Below are 20,431 nucleotides of genomic sequence, written 5' to 3'. Positions count from 1 at the left end.
AATGAAATTTGGCATAACACCTTAAGTAATACTTCAAATAGAATAATCTGTAAATAAAAACAATGGACAATATACTATTAGTACTATTTATTCTAGGGATTAAAAGTAGAGGTTAGGGTGGCCAGGAAAGTTGGTGGTACCTTATACATAAAAAAATAAACTTTCAATATGACAGGTAGTCATGTGCAGGCTAGAATCTTCCCTGACAAAAGTCAATCTTTACCTTTAATTAAGCCTATTGTCCTTTTGTATCTACAATAACATACCTCTGGAATGTCAAAATAATTTCCTCTTTCCAGACCCCTCAAAGTACAGATACCCCACCAGAGGACCAAAGTGAAGACTTTACTTTTTATCCAATCCCAGAAGTTTCCCCACTTTGCTTTCTCCTGCCTCCCTAATCTATCACCAAAGGATTTCATGTAACCCCCTTATGTGGAAGGGGGTTATCTTTTCTTCTGATTGTAAGGTACAAAGCAAGGTGCCGAACTGCTGTTCCCGGAAGCATTTCCTCAGTTTGTTAAGGTTTTGCTTCCAGGCAGTTGTCATCAGTTTGGCTCAATAAAAATGCTTTTATCTAATTCTTGGCTCAATAAAAACTCATTAAAATTCTTTAAAAAAGGAAACAAACCAACTTTCAGTTTAAGTATAATTCATATTCACAAGTATATACACATTTTAAGTATATGGAACAATGATTTTATGAATTTTCACATGGAGAACACACTCCTCTGACTACCCCCAAGTCAGGAAACAGAACTTAACTGCACCCCAAGCTCCCCTTGTACTCCTTCCCGTCACTACTTCCTCCTCCCCACAGATAAACAACTATCCTAACTATTAACAGATACAGGTTAATAGTTAACGTTGTTTGAGAACTTTATGTGGTTTCATTTCTTATGTCTTATTGTTTCAATCCAACATTTTATTTGCAAGAATAGATACATTTTGTTGCACCTACTCACATATTCATTGCTATACAGTTTTATATTTTTAATTATTTATTTTTTATTGTTCCCAGTTTTAATTTTGTTTCCAGTTTTTAGTTTTTATGAGCAGTTCTCCTAGGAACAGTTTTTCATCATTTTATTTTATAAATTTTTATACTAATTAATTTTTTAACTAAAAAGATGACTTAGTTAAAATAAAATAAAACAAAACAAATAATAATCGATGAGAATGACTTTGTATCCTTTACAATTCTTAACCTTTTAACTACCCATTCTTTATATACTTTTCAAATTTCTCTTTTTCATGCTTCCCAAATGTGTTTAAAATTTAAGGTCAAACTTAACTTGTCTGTTGCTTTTCTTTTTCTTCACTAGCTTTAGAGAATAATGTGCCGTAAAGGCTTCTCACGTTACTTCTATCACACTCTCACACTCGTATATTAGTCAGCCCTTAGCCTTTCATTTCATTTCAGTGTTCTTATGTTTAAAAAATATTTTATTTGTTTATTTTTAGAGAAAAGGGAGGGGAGAGAGAGAAACGTCAATGTGTAGTTGCCACTTGTTTGACCCCTACTGGGGACCTGACCCAAAATTCAGGCACATGCCCTGACTGGGAATTGAATCAGTGACTCTTTGGTTCACAGGCCAGCACTCAATCTACTAAGCCACAACAGCCAGGGCCTTATTTTTCTTTTACACTGCTTTCACACTAACCTTAATTTAAATCTGGCTTGACTGTGAAAGAATAAGAAATTTTATGCGAGAGTCCCTATTCATATAAATAATTTGAGTTACGAAAAATCAGCATGTCCACCTTATTTTGGCAGGTCAAATTTGTGGTAGCCCACAGAAGAACTGCTCTCAGGCACCGTTCCGGAACCGAGATGGCTATGGGTACAGACATGGACCTGTGTTTCATCACATCAACAAGAGTCAGGAACTCCTTTAGATATTTGGGCAACCCAACTTAGGGGAGGGACAGAGGCGGATGTGCCAGGTTGTGTGTGTGTCGGAGGGTGCCCTGAAGGGAAGTAATTGGCATGGGAATACCCAGGTATTGGGTGGGACGAAGCATGGAGAGCACAGAAGGGAAGTCCTGAGGCTTAGGGCCTAGGGAAGGAGCTTCACTTGCTTGGGTTGAAAGGTGATACTGTTCTTCCTTTTATCTAGGGATAAAGTTCAGCCTTCTTTGTTTAACATTTTAATTGTTTCACAATCTGGCACAGTCTTCTAACAGGTGTGGAGGAAGCACCTAGATTCAGTGTATTCAGAGCCAGTTCTCACTAGCTCCCAAAAGCCAATTGTGGACATTTTTTCCCAATTCCATGTTTAGTGATGTAAATTGATAGCTTGAAATTTGCTTTGATTTACTGGCTAATGCTACAAATCATATTTTTTATTTTTGTTTTCGAGAACCAGTAAACATATAAGCATAACCCACTGCTTAGCTTACTGTTCAAAGGATGTCTTTTTACTATAGTAAAAGGTATGCTTTGCTATGCCCCATGAAGCTAAGATGTTTTCAAAGTGTATACTAAGTAGAGTATTTTTAAGACTGAGAAATTTGAAGAGGAAGAAAATTTGCAAGAAAGGGACAGATTTTTTTTTAATGTAGGTTTATACATTTATATTTAACTAAGGCCTTTGGCATCAAAAGTGATGGAAAAATTGGAAAACTTTCTAATTATTTCTATGAATCTAGCTGATTTTAATGCCAAGACCTGACAAGGATACTACAAAAAACAAAATTAGAAAATATCACTTATGAATGTAGAAACAACAATTTTATAAAAACATTCATAAAAATAAGAAATATATCCTATTAATTAAAAAATGCCCAATTAGGATTCATTGTAGGAGTACAAGGATAGTTTAACATCAGGGAAACTATTGATATAATTAATTATATTAAGTTTTTAAATATTTTATTGATTATGCTATTACTGTTTTCCCAATTTTCTCCCCTCTATTCCCCACCCTGTTCCCAAACCCTCTAGCATTCCCCTCTTAGTTTGTGTCCATGGGTTGTACATATAAGTTCTCTGAGTCCTCTGTTTCCTATACCACTTTTTATCTTTCCCAGTCTACCTTATGCCTACCAATTATGCTTCTTCTTCCCTGTACCTTTTTCCCTAATCCTTCCCTCCCCCTCCCCACTGAAATTCCTGTGTGCGATATCCATTTCTGTGATTCTGTTCCTGTTCTGGTTGTTTGCTTAGTTTTTATTTTTGTTGTTTTTCTTTTCTTTTAGGTTCATTTGTTGATAATTGTGAATTGTTGTCATTTTACTGTTCATATTTTTTATCTTTTTTTTTTTAGATAAGTCCCTTTAACATTTCATATAATAATGGCTTGGTGATGATGAACTCCTTTAACTTGACCTTATCTGGGAAGCACTTTATCTGCCCTCCCATTCTAAATGATAGCTTTGCTGGGCAGAGTAATCTTGGATATAGGTCCTTGCCTTTCATGACTTTGAATACTTCTTTCTAGCCCCTTCTTGCCTTCAAGGTTTCTTTTGAGAATTCAAGTGATAGTCTTGTGGGCACTCCTTTGTAGGTAACTCTCTCCTTTCCTCCTGCTGCTTTTAGGGTTTTCTCTTTATCATTAATCTTGGGTAACTTAATGATGATGTGTCTTGGTGTGTTCCTCTTTGGGTCTAAATTCTTTGGGACTCTCTGGGCTTCCTGGAAGTATATTTCCTTCACTAGATTGGGGAAGTTTTCCTTTGTTCAAATAAGTTTTCAATTTCTTGGTCTTCCTCTTCTCCTTCTAGCACCCCTATAATTCAGATATTGAAATGTTTCAGGTTGTCCGAGGGCTTTGTTAGAGTATCTTCACTTTTTCAAATTCTTGTTTCTTCATTTTGATAAATGTTTATTTCTTCCTTTTGTTGCAAATCGTTGCTTTGAGACCTGGTTTCCTTCCTGTCACTGTTGGTTCCCTGAACATTCTGCTTTATTTCACTTGGGTATCCTTCATTTGTTATTTCATTTTTCGACCCAGCTCAATCAGATCTGTGAGCATTTTGATTACCAGGGCTTTAAATTCTCCATCCGATAGGTTGGTAATCTCTTCCTCACTAAGCTCTCTTTCTGAGGCTCTACTCTATTGTTTCATTTGGGCCATATTTCTTTGTCTTGGCGCAGCTGATGGGTTGTAGGAGGCCAGGGCCTTAGGTATTCATTCACCCAGGCAGGGCAACCCTCTTTGCTGTGCTGTGGCACCGCCTGTTGGGGGGTGGGGGTGGGCAAAAAGGTAACAGTATGGCTCACCTGCTCATCTCTAGAGCATGTCTCAATGGACTCTCATGTGAGACTAGAAGTTTCTCCTATGGCCACAACTGCCATAGTCCACAGCCACCTCTGAGTCCCCTTAAGTCAGCCCCTTCCTCGAAGCCCACCGGGCTTAGCAACTCACCCCGCCCTGAAGATCTGTTGTGTCCCCTCGATTTTTCTAAACTGGCCTGTGCCGTCTGCTGCCTTATCGGTCTGATTGTTCTGGTTGATTTTTCTTTGTTGTTGGAGTTCCATGCAATTTGATTTTCTGGCGCTTTTGGTTGTTTACTGATTTCAGATTGGTTGTTATTCTCCTTTTGGTTGTGTGAGGAAGTGAAGGGTCTCTACCTATCCCCCCATCTTGGCCGGAACTCTAATTTTATTAAGTTTTAAGAAGCTGGACTTCTGCCAAGATGGAGGCGTAGGTGGGAACACTTTTTGTTCTCACACAACCAAATCTAAAAACAACAAAGTTTTAACAATAATAAACACAACCAAACCACACAGAAAATCAAATACAGAGTCCGGAAACAACAAACCACTCAGCTAAACTGGTGAGAGGGGTGAAACCAGCAGCGCCAGTCGGGCAAAAAAGATCCCGGCGGTGCACAGGCAGCTGGGGACTCGGATCCCAGGTGCGGGCAAGCTATGGGCGGAAGCCAGGGAAGAGGCACTGCTGGCTGTCAGTAGTTGGTCCCGCATTTGCATGCAGATAAACCAGTGAAGAGGTGAGCGTTGAGACAGATCTCCCAGGCCACAGTGACTGGCGCAGGGCGGCAGACTTGCACATTTGCCCTCGGATAAGCAGGCAGGGGCGAGTAGAGAGGACCGCCCTTGCTCCCTCTCTGACCCCGCCCCCACATACAGTGTCACAAACCTGCGACCTGGGTGGCCCCACCCTGGTAAACACCAAGGCGCCTCTCCTCGTATGTAACAGGCACAAACAGATCAAAACATGGCTCAAGAACAACTCAGAGCCCCAGAGCCAATAAATCTAAATGATGAAGAAATAGCCAAACTTTCAGATGCACAGTTTAAAACACTGGTGATCAGGATGCTCACAGAACTGGTTGATTATAGTCACAAATTAGAGGAACATATGAAGGCTAAACTAATTGAAATGAATGGAAATGCACAGGAAACCAATAGTAATGGAAAGGAAACTGGGACTCAAATCAAAGGAGTGGACCAGAAAGAGGGGAAAAAATGACCAAACAGAAAAGGATGAAGAAACAAGAATTCAAAAAAATGAGGAGAGGCTTAGGAACCTCCAGGACATCTTTAAATGTTCCAACATCCGAATTATAGGGGTACCAGAAGGGGAAGAGGAACACCCACGAGTGGAAACCTTATTTGAACAAATAATAAAGGAGAACTTCCCCAATCTGGCAAAGGCAATAGACTTCCAGGAAATCCAGGAAGCTCGGAGAGTCCCAAAGAAGTTGGACCCAAGAAGGAACACACCAAGGCACATCATCATTACATTAGCCAAGATTCAAATGAAGGAGAGAATCCTAGAAGCAGCAAGAGATAAGGGGACAGTCACCTACAAAGGAGTTCCCATCAGACTGCCAGTGGATTTCGTAAAAGAGACCTTACAGGCAACAAGGGGCTGGAAAGAAGTGTTCCAAGTCATGAAAGGCAAGGACCTATAACCAAGATTGCTCTATCCAGCAAAGTTTTCATTTAGAATAGAAGGGCAGATAAAGTGCTTCTCAGATAAGATCAAATTCAAGGAGTTCATCATTACCAAGCCCTTATTATCTGAAATGTTAAAGGCACTTACCTAAGAAAAAAAAGATAAAAAAGATGAACAGTGAAAGGACAGCAAACTCACAGTTATTAAGAACCACACCTAAAACAAAAGCAATTTAAGAGGACAGCTAGATCAGGAGTGGAAACATAGAAATGAAGATCACATGGAGGGTTAGCAACAGGGGAGTGGGAGAAGGAGAAGGGGGGAGAAGGTACAGAGGATAAGTAGCATAGACAGTAGATAGAAAATAGATAGAAGGGAGGGTAAGAATGGTAGGGGAAATACAGAATCTAAAGAACTTGAGACATGTGTTCATGAACTAAAGTGGGGAGAATGGTGGGGAAGGGGTGTGCAAGGTGGAGGGGAACGGAGGGGGGAAATAGAACAAATGTAATGGCATAATCAATAAAAAAAGTTAAAGAAAAAAGTTTTAAGAAGCTATATCTTATCAATAGATTTTGAAGAGGTAATTGATAAATTTAAGTAGCCATTCCTAATAAAACTCTAAATAAAATAATTGATATATTTAACTATATTAAAATGAAATTTTCTCTATCAAAGATACCATATAGAAAATGAAAATAAAATCTACAGACTGGGAGAAGAAGTTTGTAATATGAAAAAGGATTCTTTTTTTTAAATAAAGACTTTATTTATATGTCTTTAGAGGGGAAGGGAAGGAGAGAGGGAGAGAAACATCAATGTATGGTTGCCTTTCATGCGTCCCCTGCTGGGAACTGGGTTACAGGGAACCAGCCTGCAACCTAGGCATGTGCCCTGACTGGGAATCGAACTGTGAATGCCTGGTTTGCAGGCCTGCGCTCAATCCACTGAGCTACACCAGCCAGGCTGAAAAAGGATTCTTATTTAGAAGGTTTAAAGAACTCTACAAATCAGTACGTAAAAGACAAAGAAAAACAAAACAGATTTGAACAGATAATTCACTGAATGCAAAGATGCTCAGTCTCATTGTTAATAAATGCAAACTAAAACAATATGAAAGGTTACAAATCCATCAGATTAGCTAAATTTCTGAAGCTTGATAATTCTAAGTATTACAAGTGTGTAGAATTGGAATTCTTGTAGACTGCTGGTGAGACCATTACTTTGGGCAGTAATTTTGTAACATCAGATAAAGTTGAAAATATGCAAACTATATTGGACACAAACCTTTTGCTATTCCTCAAATTTCTGTGATGAGATACTGCTTTCTAGAGTCATCAACACATTCTAGTTTTCACTGATATTGCCACTTTTGCTGCTGACCTTGCTAAGCTCTCTGCAAGCTGGCTGGAGCCTGAGCTGAAAGCCCAGATAATTTCTTGTGCTCTGTACTTCCAGACTTTGATATAGTTACAAATAGGTTGTAGGACTTGGCTTTCTGAGTCACTTCCAAGAAGCCAGGTGATGCAACCTTGAAATGCACAGATAGGAAAAGTAATCCCTTGCAGGAGATTATTGGGAAGAGGAAGAAGGGGAGAGAGATGGGCAGATAAACCTCCTCTCTCTTTGTCATTCTGTAAATTATACTGTGATGTGCTTTGTCCTTCAAACATCCTGGAAAAAGATTCACGTGCTGTGTGAGCACACCTGCCAAGAGATACACTATCTCTTTGTGGCTTGTGGTGCAGCAGTGAACATAATAATGAAGTGCATTGTATTGCTCTGTTTTTTTCTTGCTTCATTTTCCTTTTCTTGTCACTGTACCTTAATCTTTGCCTCAGGCTCTGTTTTCTAAGGGACTCAGGCTGGTATACTCACAATTTTATTCCAGTTCCAAACTATAGAGAGATGCTTGCACAATTTATAAGAATACTAATTATAGCCTTTTTTGTAATAGTAAAAATTTATAAGCAATTAGACATTACCGTGGTTATTTATACAAAAGGATAATATACTTCACTGAAAGTAAAAGAACTGAAGATGCATGTATAACATAGCTTGTTCTCAAAACCATACAGTGGAGAAAAAAGTAGCAATTTGTATTATATACAACCATTTATATAAACTTTACAAACATAGCGGTGACATCATGTACATTTTTAGGTATGTGCATTTGTAGTAAACATATGCAAATATTTTAGAGAATAAGAAGCAAACACTTCAAAAACAGTTGTTCCCTTTTGAGAGGGGGGCAGGGATGACATCTGAGCTGTCTTGGGAGCTTCAGTGATACCTGTAAATGCTTTATTTCTTAAGTTGTGTGGTGGAGCAGAGGTACAGTGATCTGAAAAAATGGTTGTTTTGAGTATCTTTATTTTCATCTCTAGATTCTAGGTCCCTTTCTCTGGCCCTCTGTGAGCCCCAAGAGGTAGAGGCTGACCTACCCGAACTGCATTAACAAGCTTCCTTGCTCTCTGGCTTCCAATGGGGTCCAGCCAGTAGCAAATATCCAAAGGAAATGGGAGGGCAGGAGAAGAGTGCAGCTCAGGCGTCATCCTCCTGTTTGTATTTTGCTTAGTGTTTTCTTATTTACTTAAATATTCTACATAAGCATGGAGAAGGTATGGTAGATACTGACTAGGTTGTCAACGTGGAATATTGCAGACATGGGGTGAGATGGAGGTATTGATAGATGCGAAAGCAAAGAAGGAAGGGGAGTCAAACTCAGAAAGAAAAATTTATCTGCCCTTTGAAAAAAGATCTAAAGGTCAGATCTGGGCATTTTGTCAAAGCTCCTATTAAAGACAAAAATTCAACCAAGAAAATTTGAACATCTAATTGGCTTTATAAAATGATTAGTGAATTGGGAAGCACCCCATCTAGCAAACAGAAGAAAGTTTCAGGGAGCTGTACAAAATGGAAAGCTTTTATAGGCAGACAGTGAGGGTGGGGTTGGGGGTGGGGGATGGGATGAAAGGTAGAAGGGTAGATTATTTCAGGCCAGGTCACCTTCCTTTAGGGAAGGCACTGGAGGTTTATCATGCAGATTACCTCACTAGCGCTGACAGGGAAATTCCATACTGATTGGTTCAAAATTCTACTCTTGGGAGAGGCTGAAACTGCAATTAGGTTCTTGGTTGGGCTTACCACAAGTCATTCCATTTTGGGCCTGTTGTTTCTTATTAACAAGCTCCATAGGGAATTCTGTTTCTCATCCAAGTGGAACAGCCAATGAAAACTCTTTGAGGCTGAGGGACAGTTAGAGACTGAGGGGCAGGGTAGTAGAAGTGAGGTGAGAGGGAAGAGCAGGGTGGGTGAAGTGGGCTATAACGAAAAAGTGAAAAGATTTTGGCTCATTCTCTGAACTGACAAAAATCATTTTGTTAATCTCATTTGCAAATTCTTTTTACACCGGGGAGGTAATTTATCAAACCTATCCTTCCCTCTCTCTGCCATTCTATGAGTCAGTCTCACTGTGCTTGAGGCTAAGGGGTGGAGCATCTTTAACCTTAGTGGCACGATAGACTACTTGAACAGTTTCCAAGTCAAAACCGGAAGAACAAGTCAGATCGACATTGCAAGTCTAGTAGGATACATTTTTTTAAAAGGCAGCCAAGCTAAGCAACCAAGGAAAGGGCTTTGAGGCGCCAGGCCCAGCAAGACAGGAGCAGAGCACTGCTGCCCGGTGCAGGGAGGGATTCAGGAAATGAGCTACAGATGTGACTGTTCAATTTATCTGTACCAGAAATCTTGAAATTACAACTACTTGTTCTCTCTCAGTCTTGTCATCAACCTTGGATTTCAGTTTGCTTTTTCCAGTCTTCTACTTTTTTTTTGGCTGTGTAGATATTCCCATTGATAAAGAAAATACAAGTGAAATAGATTAAATTCTACTTTCTTTGTCATTTCTAAACTCAGTCGCCTCCTATCCCCCTGCAGCCACCGAAATTTCTCTCCTATGCAGATCTGATTATGCAGATCAGCTTTCACTCACATTTAGGATAAAATCTAAACTTTTTTTTTTGAGCCAGCGAGTCTTCCCTATTTTTGTGTTCTCTTTATCTTTTGGGCTTCATCTCTTGCCTCTTTCCTCTCCCTCCCTGCAACCTGGCCATAAGATGAAGAGATGCAATTGGCAGTTAGAGCAGTTTCTCAACAGAGGCACTATTGGGGTCAGATAATTTAATTGTTGCGGGGGCCTGTCTTGTGCACTGTAGGATGTTTAGCAGCATACCTGACCTCCACTTGCTATCCATAGCACCTACCCAGTGTATCTACCAAACTTTGTCCAAACATTGTCAAATATCTCCTGAAGGACAAAATCACCTTTGGTTAAATGCTGGAGTAGAGCAGGTGTCCTTTCTGCATGGAGTGATCTTCTCCCTGTGATCATTCTGGCAAACGGCCACTCAGCTCTCAACATCTCTGCTCCATCCTCCTTCCTTTGAGAAGTCTTCCATGACTCCTGAGGTGGAGTTAGGTGAGCTGGCCCTTCCAGTTACATGGCTCCTCGCTTTATCAGATCAAGATCCAGCTGTGTTCTCATTTGTTGGGTTTCCTTATCCTCATATCACAACAAAGGTTTAGAGCAGAGATTTTTAGCCTTTTTCATTCCATGGCACACATAAACTAATAATTACTAAAGTTCTGTGGTACACAAAAAAATAATATTTTTTGCTGCTCTGAAAGAAAAATAGGTATAATTTTGATTCATTCATATTGGACAGCTATCTTTGTGTTGTCTGTTGTCATTTTTTAATTTGAAAATCCAAGGGAAAAGAAGTCAGTGCCCTGACTAAATAGTCAAGATATCTTGTGTTTTAAAAATTATTGCGGTACACCAATTGAAAATCACTGGGTTAGAGGGTCAGACTGCTTTTCAACACTTCCTCATCCATATCTAGCTAAGTACCTGGCCCAAAGTATTGATAATATCTATGTGCATCTTTACAACTTTACAGGTTTAGATGTTGCATATAATTAAAGTCATTTACAGATGACATTTCATGGCAAATTCATGTTCCCTCATCAGTGTTGTGATGTCTGTGATGTCCAGGTTTTAATTTATCACTACATCTGAAATGGTATATTTTATTTACAGTGTTTGGTAAATAGTTATGTGTAGTTATTAAACTTGCTTTTGAATACAATGTATAGAGTATGTCTTTCATATATATCTACAACCCAAGCTTTTAGAACTTAACGATTTATGCAAAACTTATAAAGAAACTATGTACCGTAGTACCCTCTTATGTGCAGTTTTGCCTCCTGTAGTTTTAAATATTCATGGTCAACCTCAGTCCAAAAATATTAAATGGAAAATTCTAGAAATAAAAAACTTGTAAGTTTTAAGTTGTGTGCTGTTCTGAATAGCACGCTAAAATCTGCGGCCCTGTTCCATCTAGTCCAGGACATGAGCCATCCCTGTGTCCAGTGTGCCCATGCTGCCTACGTTCCTCGGCCAACCGTTGTTAATTAGCTATCTAGTTATCAGATCAACTGTCAAGGTATGGCAGTGCTGGTGTTCAAGTAACCCTTATTTTACTTAATAATCCCACACTCGTAACTTTCATTACAGCATAATGGTACAATTGTTCTAGTTTATTACCAGTTGTTTTTGTTAATCTCTTATTGTGCCTAATTTATAAATTAAAATTTATCTTAAGTATGTATGTATAGGAAAAATATAGTATATATAGGGTTTGGTACTATTGTACATTTTAGGCAAACACAGGGTTCTTGGAATGTATTCCCTATTGATAAGAGGGGACTACTTAATACTATGTATATTTATGGATATGTGTCTTTTAGATTTGAGGATTTTATCAGGAAGGTACTGGGATATATGTACTCTTGAATAACCCCCTTTCTACAGAGAATAATTCAGTACTTCTGCATTTTGTTATTTAGGATGAACCATGCGTTAAAAAGTTATTTCCATTTAGGAAGTTTGTTATCAATAATTGTGAAAAAATCCTTTGACCAATTCCAAATAGTGCTATGCTTTACCAATGCTGCCATCTCCTGGAGGCTATTAAGAAGCTTATAGTTCACAGTGGTTTCCAAAAGCAATGTGACATAGCTCTTAAAAAAGGCCTTCATATTTTTTTATTTCCTTGTTTTTTGTTTAGTTTGAAAAAGGCCTAGAGATATATATTTTCTACTTTTTCCATAAAATGTTTGACTACCTACCTTCTTTATCACCTACCGCAGGAGACAGAATGGTACATAGTCAGTCATGAGTCGCTTAATGTCAGGGATTCATTTCAAGAAAGGTATTGTTAGGTGATTGTGCACTGCGCAAACATCACAGAATGAACGTATAGAAACCTAGATGCTTTAGCCTACTGTTCGAGTAAGCTATAGCCTATTGCTTCTAGGCTATAAACCTGTATATCATGTTGCTGTACTGAATACTGTAGGCAGTTGTAACTTTAGTATTTGTGTACCCAAACATAGGAAAAGTACAATAAAAATATAGTATAAGAGATAAAAATGGTACACTTGTGTAGGGCACTTACTATGAATAGAGCTTATGGGTCTAGAAGTTGCCCTGGATGAGTCAGTGTGTGACTGGTAAGTGAATGTGAAGGTCTAGGACATCACTCTACACTAGTATAAACTTTATTACCTGTAAATTTAGGGTACACTAAATTTATAAAACAACACAAGATCAAATCAAGCAACAAAAATGATGCAATCGAGAGATGCAATAAACAGAAGATGCATAAGGCTGCTGCCAAGGTATCATAGCACACTGTTTCACAGCGAGCTGTTTTTATAAGTAGAAAGAGTACACTCTAAAATAACAGTAAAAAGTATAGTAAAGCAAACACATAAAACAGTAACATAATAGTTTATTATCACCAAATATTGTGTACTCTATATAATTGCATGTATTACACTTTTATACAGCTGCAGTGCAGTAGGTTTGTTTACACCAGCATCACCACAAACATGTGAGTGATGTGTTGCACTGCGGCAGTACCTGGCAAAAGGAATTTTGAAACTTAATTACAAGCTTCATTATAATTGTGGGACCACTGTCATAAGTGTGGTCCATGACTGACCGAAACGTCATTTTGTGGCACATGACTATAATAATTGTAGGGTGTAAAAAGGATATACTAAACACCTTACTTTTGCTCTTCTGTATTTATTTATTTATTTATTTTTAAAAATATATTTTATTGATTATGCCATTACAATTGCTCTATTCCCCCTCATTCCCCTTCACCCTGCACACCCCTCCCCTACCATCCCCCCTTTAGTTTGTGACCACGTGTCTCAAGTTCTTTAGATTCTGTATTTCCCATACTAATCTTGCCCTCCCCCCTATCTATTTTCTACCTACCATCTATGCTACTTATTTTCTGTACCTTCTCCCCACTTCTCCTTCTCCCACTCCCCTGTTGCTAACCCTCCATGTGATCTTCATTTCTATGATTCTGCTCCTGATTTAGCTGTCCTCTTAGTTTGCTTTTGTTTTAGGTGTGGTCCTTAATAACCGTGAATTTGCTGTCCTTTCATTGTTCATCTTTTTTATCTTCCTTTTCTTAGGTAAGTCCCTTTAACATTTCATATAATAAGGGCTTGGTGATGATGAACTCCTTGAATTTGATCTTATCTGAGAAGCACTTTATCTGCCCTTCCATTCTAAATGAAAGCTTTGCTGGATAGAGCAGTCTTGGTTATAGGTCCTTGACTTTCATGACTTGGAATACCTCTTTCCAGCCCCTTCTTGCCTGTAAGGTCTCTTTTATGAAATCCACTGGCAGTCTGATGGGAACTCCTTTGTAGGTGACTGTCCCCTTATCTCTTGCTGCTTCTAGGATTCTCTTCTTCATTTGAATCTTGGCTAATGTAATGATGATGTGCCTTGGTGTGTTCCTTCTTGGGTCCAACTTCTTTGGGACTCTCTGAGCTTCCTGGATTTCCTGGAAGTCTATTTCCTTTGCCAGACTGGGGAAGTTCTCCTTTATTATTTGTTCAAATAAATTTCCCACTGGTGGCTGTTCCTCTTCCCCTTCTGGTACCCCTATAATTTGAATGTTGGAACATTTAAAGATGTCCTGGAGGTTCCTAAGCCTCTCCTCATTTTTTTGAATTCTTGTTTCTTCATCCTTTTCTGTTTGGTCATTTTTTTCCTCCTTCTGGTTCACTCCTTTGATTTGAGTCCCAGTTTCCTTTTCATTACTATTGGTTTCCTGTGTATTTCCCTTCATTTTAATTAGTTTAGCCTTCATATGTTCCTCTAATTTGTGACTAAAATCAACCAGTTCTGTGAGCATCGTGATCACCAGTGTTTTGAACTGTGTATCTGAAAGTTTGGCTATTTCTTCATTGTTTAGATTTATTGGCTCTGGGGCTCTGACTTGTTCTTGAGCCATGTTTTGATCTGTTCGTGCCTGTTACGAACGAGGAGAGGCGCCTTGGTGTTTACTGGGGCGGGGCCACCCAGGTCGCAGGTTTGTGACACTGTATGTGGGGGCGGGGTCAGAGAGGGAGCAAGGGCGGTTCCCTCTGCCTCTTTCTGCTGCTTCCTGCTGCTGGGGCCTGCATGGTTCATCTCACTGCTAGCTCCTTCACCGGTTTATCTGCGTGCAAATGTGTGACTGCGATCAGCCCTCAGTGGGTCCACCTGCTTCTCCACACCTGGGATTTGCCCACAACTGCTGGCGCACCTGGGTCGCGCACCCAGGTCAGTCAGGTGGATCTTTCCTGCCTGACCCCACTCTGCTGCTGGCTCTGCCCCTCCTACTGGTTTGGCTGAAGGGTTCATTGTTGTCAGACTTCCATGTAGTTCAATTTTCTGTGGTTTGGCTGTGTTTTTGTTGCTAAAACTTTGTTGTCTTTAAACTTGGTTGTGCAAGGAGGCACAATGTTTCCACCTACGCCTCCATCTTGGCTGGAAGTCCCTGCTCTTCTATATTTATTATCCACCCTCTCTACTCTGGTTGGCATCCCAGGGAGCAGAAGCTGGTGTGTATGGACTGTATGGACAAGTTTCCTTGATTTTTTAACTTCTAACCGGATCTTGTCAGTAGGAAATATTCAAAGGAAATCAAAGGGGGAGAGGAAAAGTAGAACTGGGGTGTTTATTCCCCAAGTGCCTTCCTAGGTGGTCAGTGGTCTTTTTCCTGTAACTGAAGTTCATATTGACTGCCAAGGGCCCTTACCAAAATAGTTCACTCTGTCTCAGGCAAGTAGTAATCACTTCCTTCTTGTATTCTTCAGGGCCAGAGAGGGTAAGAGTACCTAGGTGCTATGAAATCTAGAGCACTTCATCATCCTCTGTGGTTTCTCTACATTCTGCTCATAACTTTGTAAATAAACTTATAGTAATTATTCCTTTTATTAAATAAAGAGGGTGGGAAAGGTAGAGCAAGGTAAAGGGGGAATAAATAGTGATAAAAGGAGACTTGACTTGGGGTAGTAAACACACAATACAATATACAGGTGATATATTGTAGAATTGTACACCTGAAATCTATATAATCTTATTAACAAATGTGACCCCAATAAATTCAGTTAAAAAGCTAAAAATTATAATAAAATTTTTTAAATTCCTTAAACAATCCAGCTTGAGTATATTTCTTGTTGGGCCCATAACCAAAACAATGGGAATAATCATGGCAGTTAGCCCATAGTTGTCTTTTAAGACTTTAATAAATAAATGAAGCCCCAACTAATGCTTAAATAGTGGCTGAGAAAAGAGATCATGATAAGAACAACTAGGAAAAAATTGATATTTCACAGAACTAGAACAAATATTCCAAAAAATTTTTATGAAACCACAAAAGACCCAGAATAGCCACAGTAATCTTGAGAAAGAAGAACAAAGTTGGAGGAATCACATTACCTGATGTCAAATTATACTACGAGTCCATAGTAACCAAAACAACATGGTAATGGCATAAAAACAGACATATAGATGAATGGAAGAGAATAAAGAGCCCAGAAATAAACCCTCACCTTTATGATCAATGAATATTTGAAAAAGGAGGCAAGAACATACAGTTGGATAAAGACAGTCTATTGAATAAATGGTGTTGGGGAAATTGGACAGGTATGTGCAAACAAAAGGAAAGTAGGCCACCTTCTTACACTATATATAATAATAAACTCAAAATCAGTTAAGACAAATGTTAGACTTGAAACCATAAAAATCCTAGAAGAAAACACAGGCAGGAAAATCTCAGAAAATTCTCATAGCAATATTGTTTTCTGATCTCCTTGGGTGAGGTTATAAAAAAGTAAACAATGGGACTTCATCAAACTAAAAAGTTTTTGCACAGCAAAGGAAACCATCAACAAAATGAAAAGACAGCTCACTGAATAGGAGAACATATTCACCAATGATACATCTGCTAAGGAGTTAATATCCAAAACTTATAAAGAACTTGTACAATTCAACACCAAGAACAAACAATCCAATAAAAAAATGGACCTGAATAGACACTTCTCCAACAAGGAAATATGGATGGCAATAGGTATATGAAAAGATGCCCAACATCACTAATCATCAGAGAAATGCAAATTAAAACCACAATGAGATATCACTTCACACCAGCCACAATGGCTATCATCAATACATCAACAAACAGCAAGTGTTGGTGAGGATGTGGAGAAATTGGAACCCTTGTACACTGTTAGTAGTAATGCAGACTGGTGCAGCCACTGTGGAAAGCAGTACAGAGTTTTTCAAAAACTTAAAAATAGAAGTGCCTTATGACTCAGTGATTCCACTTATGGGAATACATCTGAAGAAACCTGAAACACTAATTTCAAAGAGTATATTCACCCTTGTGTTTATTGCAGTGTTATCTACAACAGCCAAGATTTCTAAGCAGGCCAAGTGCCCGTAAGTAGGTAAGTGGATAAGTAAGCTGTGGTACATTTACACAATGAAATACTAACTGACCATAAAAAAAGACAAAAATTTTACCTTTTGCAACAGCATGGATGGACCTAGAGAGCATTATGCTAAGTGAAAAAGCCAGACAGAAAAATACCATATGATTTCACTTATATATGGAATCTAGTGAATAAAACAACTAACAAACAAAATAGAAACAAAGTCATACACACAGAGAACAGACTGACAGTTGTCAGAGGGGAGGAGCTTGGGAGCACAGGGCTGGGAGAATAACGTGAAGGGATTAAGCAGACACAGAAAATAGTGTGGTGATTCCTGACGGGAGGGAGGATGTAGAAGGGATAAAGGGAGACTACGTGGTGATTGAAGGAGATGTGACTTTGGGTGGTATGCACACAAGACAATACACAGATAATATATTATAGAATTGTATACCTGCAACCTATATAATTTTATTAACCAATGTCACCCCAATACAATACAAATAAAAAAAGAAAAATACAATAGTGATAGAAAACAAAGATGATTTAATACTAGAATCATTGCTGTTCTTTCAGGGTTAGAAGACTCCCCCCAATAGAATGCTTATATTAAAATATTTTTATAGAAAATATTTCAGAGATAAAAAGGGGAAAACTTTTCTGATATAAAGAAAAAGCTGAATCAGCAGATCAAAAGTTCAGAGTATGTAAGAATAATTGATAATGATCAACAATGAGGTATGAGAAAAAGAGATTATTCTTTAATCAACCAGGTCTCTTGGGAAAAAGTCCCCTAAAAGGAAGGCAAATAAAAGATTGGCCCTTTGAACATCTATGCATGACACACAGACACAGACAACAGTGTGGCGATGGCCAGTGTTGAATTCCAGAAGACATCTAGGTTCACAAAGTTCTAAGGGAAAGAAATGTGACACAAAGTGACAGCCAAATATGGCAGCTTACCTTAGTGTCAGGGAATTCCTTGGTTAAAAAATGCCTAAAATATTATATTTTGCACTAGTCATTCTTGGGAGTCTTACTTTTATCTGTGGTCCCCAGTGAATATTTTACCATAATGGTGAAAGCTTATCTGTTAAATTATAAACATGATTTTAGAAAATGCCTGGTAAGATAATATAATGGTCGCAATTTGTGAATTAAACCATGTATTTGAAGGCATGTACCCCTTTCACCAACCTTTAGAGACTTGTACCATTTGTTAGGGATATCATCCCTGGTTATGATAAAAAGACTCAAAATTCCGTATGTGTATTTTTCCCTACTTGTTTATGCCCAAGCATCTCTGCTATGTAGTATGTTAATACGGACTCAAATAAACAGAAGTACACACACACAATTATAGGCAGCTGTTTGTGCTGAATTGTGTGTTCTCCACCCCCGCCCACACCCCTGCCCCAACTGTGGTCCTATTTACATGTTAAAGTCCCAACCTCCAGTACCTGAGAACATGACTGTATTTAGAGATAGGGTATTTAAAGAAGTAATTAACTTAAAATGAAGTTATTAGGGTGCACCCTAATCCAATGTGACTGGTGTCCTTATAAGAAGAGGAAATTTGGACACAGATTTGTATAGATGTGAAGATATAGGCAACAAAGCAATAGTAGGTGCCCAGCAAATCTGTCATCACCTGTTGAAGCAACTGGCTTATTCCTTCACTATTCTTTTCAGACCTATGCTATATATACATAATGACCATTTTGTCTGCTCAACACAATATTTGTGACAGGCAGCTCAGATCCCTTCATTATTTGAGAGCTGATGATCAGTTATTTAATCTTTACCAAGGCTCAGTAGAACTGCAGGACATGTTTCTCCAAAGAGATGTTGTCTGTGCAAAAAAGCATGGCTTACTCCAGCACCTTAGATGGCTGCACTATACTTTTCCTACTGCCACTTTCTAGTGACTCTGAATTGCGTCCAGTCTGCTGCTCAAGCTGAATATGGCTGGATGGGCTAGGTACTAAGGCCTAAGAGGTGGAACAGCCTCATTGCATTCAGGGCCAACATGTTGCAGAGCTTTTTGTTGCTTTTGGTCCGTTCAAACTGGTGGCACACTCAAATATGTATTTATTGTCCTCTAAATCAAGAGATATGCCCAAAGTATGTCCTTTTTCTTGGTGGAAAGTGTGGTGTTGAGCAACTTGTTCTTTATTTAAGAGGCTCTATCCTAATGTGACCCAGCCCCCCATGTAATCCCTAGAAACTCCATTAAATAGCAAGGTCCTTGAATTTAATGGGCTTTACCTGCCACCCAGTGTTGCACATGTGTCACTCTGGCAAACAGAATATCATTTCTTGCTCGCCAGTTCCACTCAGTATATTGTCATCCATGGTATGTCCTGGCACGAGGTTCAATGGTATCTGAAGACAATGAAGGTCTCTGTGAACTGGATCAGAGGTTAACAATTTCTGTAAAGAGCCAGACAGTAGATATTTTAGGCTTTCTGAGCCATATGAAATCTGTTTCAAGTATTCAACTCTGTGGCTGTAGTGTAAAAATAGCTGTAGGTAACGCTTAGAGAGCCTGTGCATATGGCCGTATTTCAATAGCACCTACTGATAAACACAAAGTTTGAATTTCTTATAATTTTCATGTATCATGAAGTATTTTTTATATTTGGATTTTTGTCAACTGTTTAAAAATATAACAACCATTCTTAACTCATACAGAAATAAGTGGCAGTTGTGTTAATCTGTAGTTCAGTTACAGAATAGCATTATGTTGTATGAATTTACTGTAATTTGTTTATTCATCTTCCTGTTCATTGATATTTGGCTAATATAAATAAAACTACTTTAATAAAAAAGTAAAAATATAACAACCATTCTTAGCTCTTGGGCCACACAAAAATAAGTGGCAGGCTATTTGGCCAGTGGATTGCAATATGCTGATGGCTATTATGTCAATTGACATGGACAACTGAGGCAAAACTATGAAAGTATATTACTGACCCTACCAGGGGAAAGCAGACTGTTCCTGGTTATACAGAAATAAGCATATGACATGTCAATAGCTGCATAGTGGATGGCAGGGGCTGTATTGATTCACTCCATTAAAGAAGCCAAATCTGAAACAGCAGCTGAAATTAAAGTTACCACCTAATTAATTATATGATAATCCATGGTCATTCTCCAAGATACTTCTTTCTTTTGAATACGTTATATAGGCAAGTTAAATGGTAATATAATAGGAATCATTACTGTAGAAACTTTCAAGTTTCGATTGTAACACTAATCTCTGATATTCCCCCCAGGAAATTTCAAAATATAATAAAACACAATTAGAAATAATTATGTATAGTATAATAATCATTTAAATATATGTATGTTTATATAATACATATATATGTATATATATAATATAACAGTATGTTATACATATACATGTGTATAATATATATCTGTATGCAAATATATATTGTACTGTTGAAATACTTATTACTTGATGGTATGATTGTGAGTAATTTTTTTACTTTTGACTTTTTAATATTTTTCATTACTTGCAGTGATAATATATCTTCTTACAGTCAGAAAAAAAATCCAATTTATATTTCTGTGGATCACTGTTAAAGTCAGAATATCAAATTTATCTAGATGAGATATATGAATGTAATCGTGAGAAGTTGATACCAGAGGTGGCTTCAGCAGACATAAATATTTGTGTCATAAGTTGCTGTACC

This window comes from Artibeus jamaicensis, unplaced genomic scaffold (assembly GCF_021234435.1).
Source record: "Artibeus jamaicensis isolate MK-2021 breed Jamaican fruit bat unplaced genomic scaffold, CSHL_Jam_final contig_233, whole genome shotgun sequence".
In the NCBI taxonomy this organism is placed as follows: domain Eukaryota; kingdom Metazoa; phylum Chordata; class Mammalia; order Chiroptera; family Phyllostomidae; genus Artibeus; species Artibeus jamaicensis.
Note: the sequence above shows the minus strand (reverse complement) of the source record.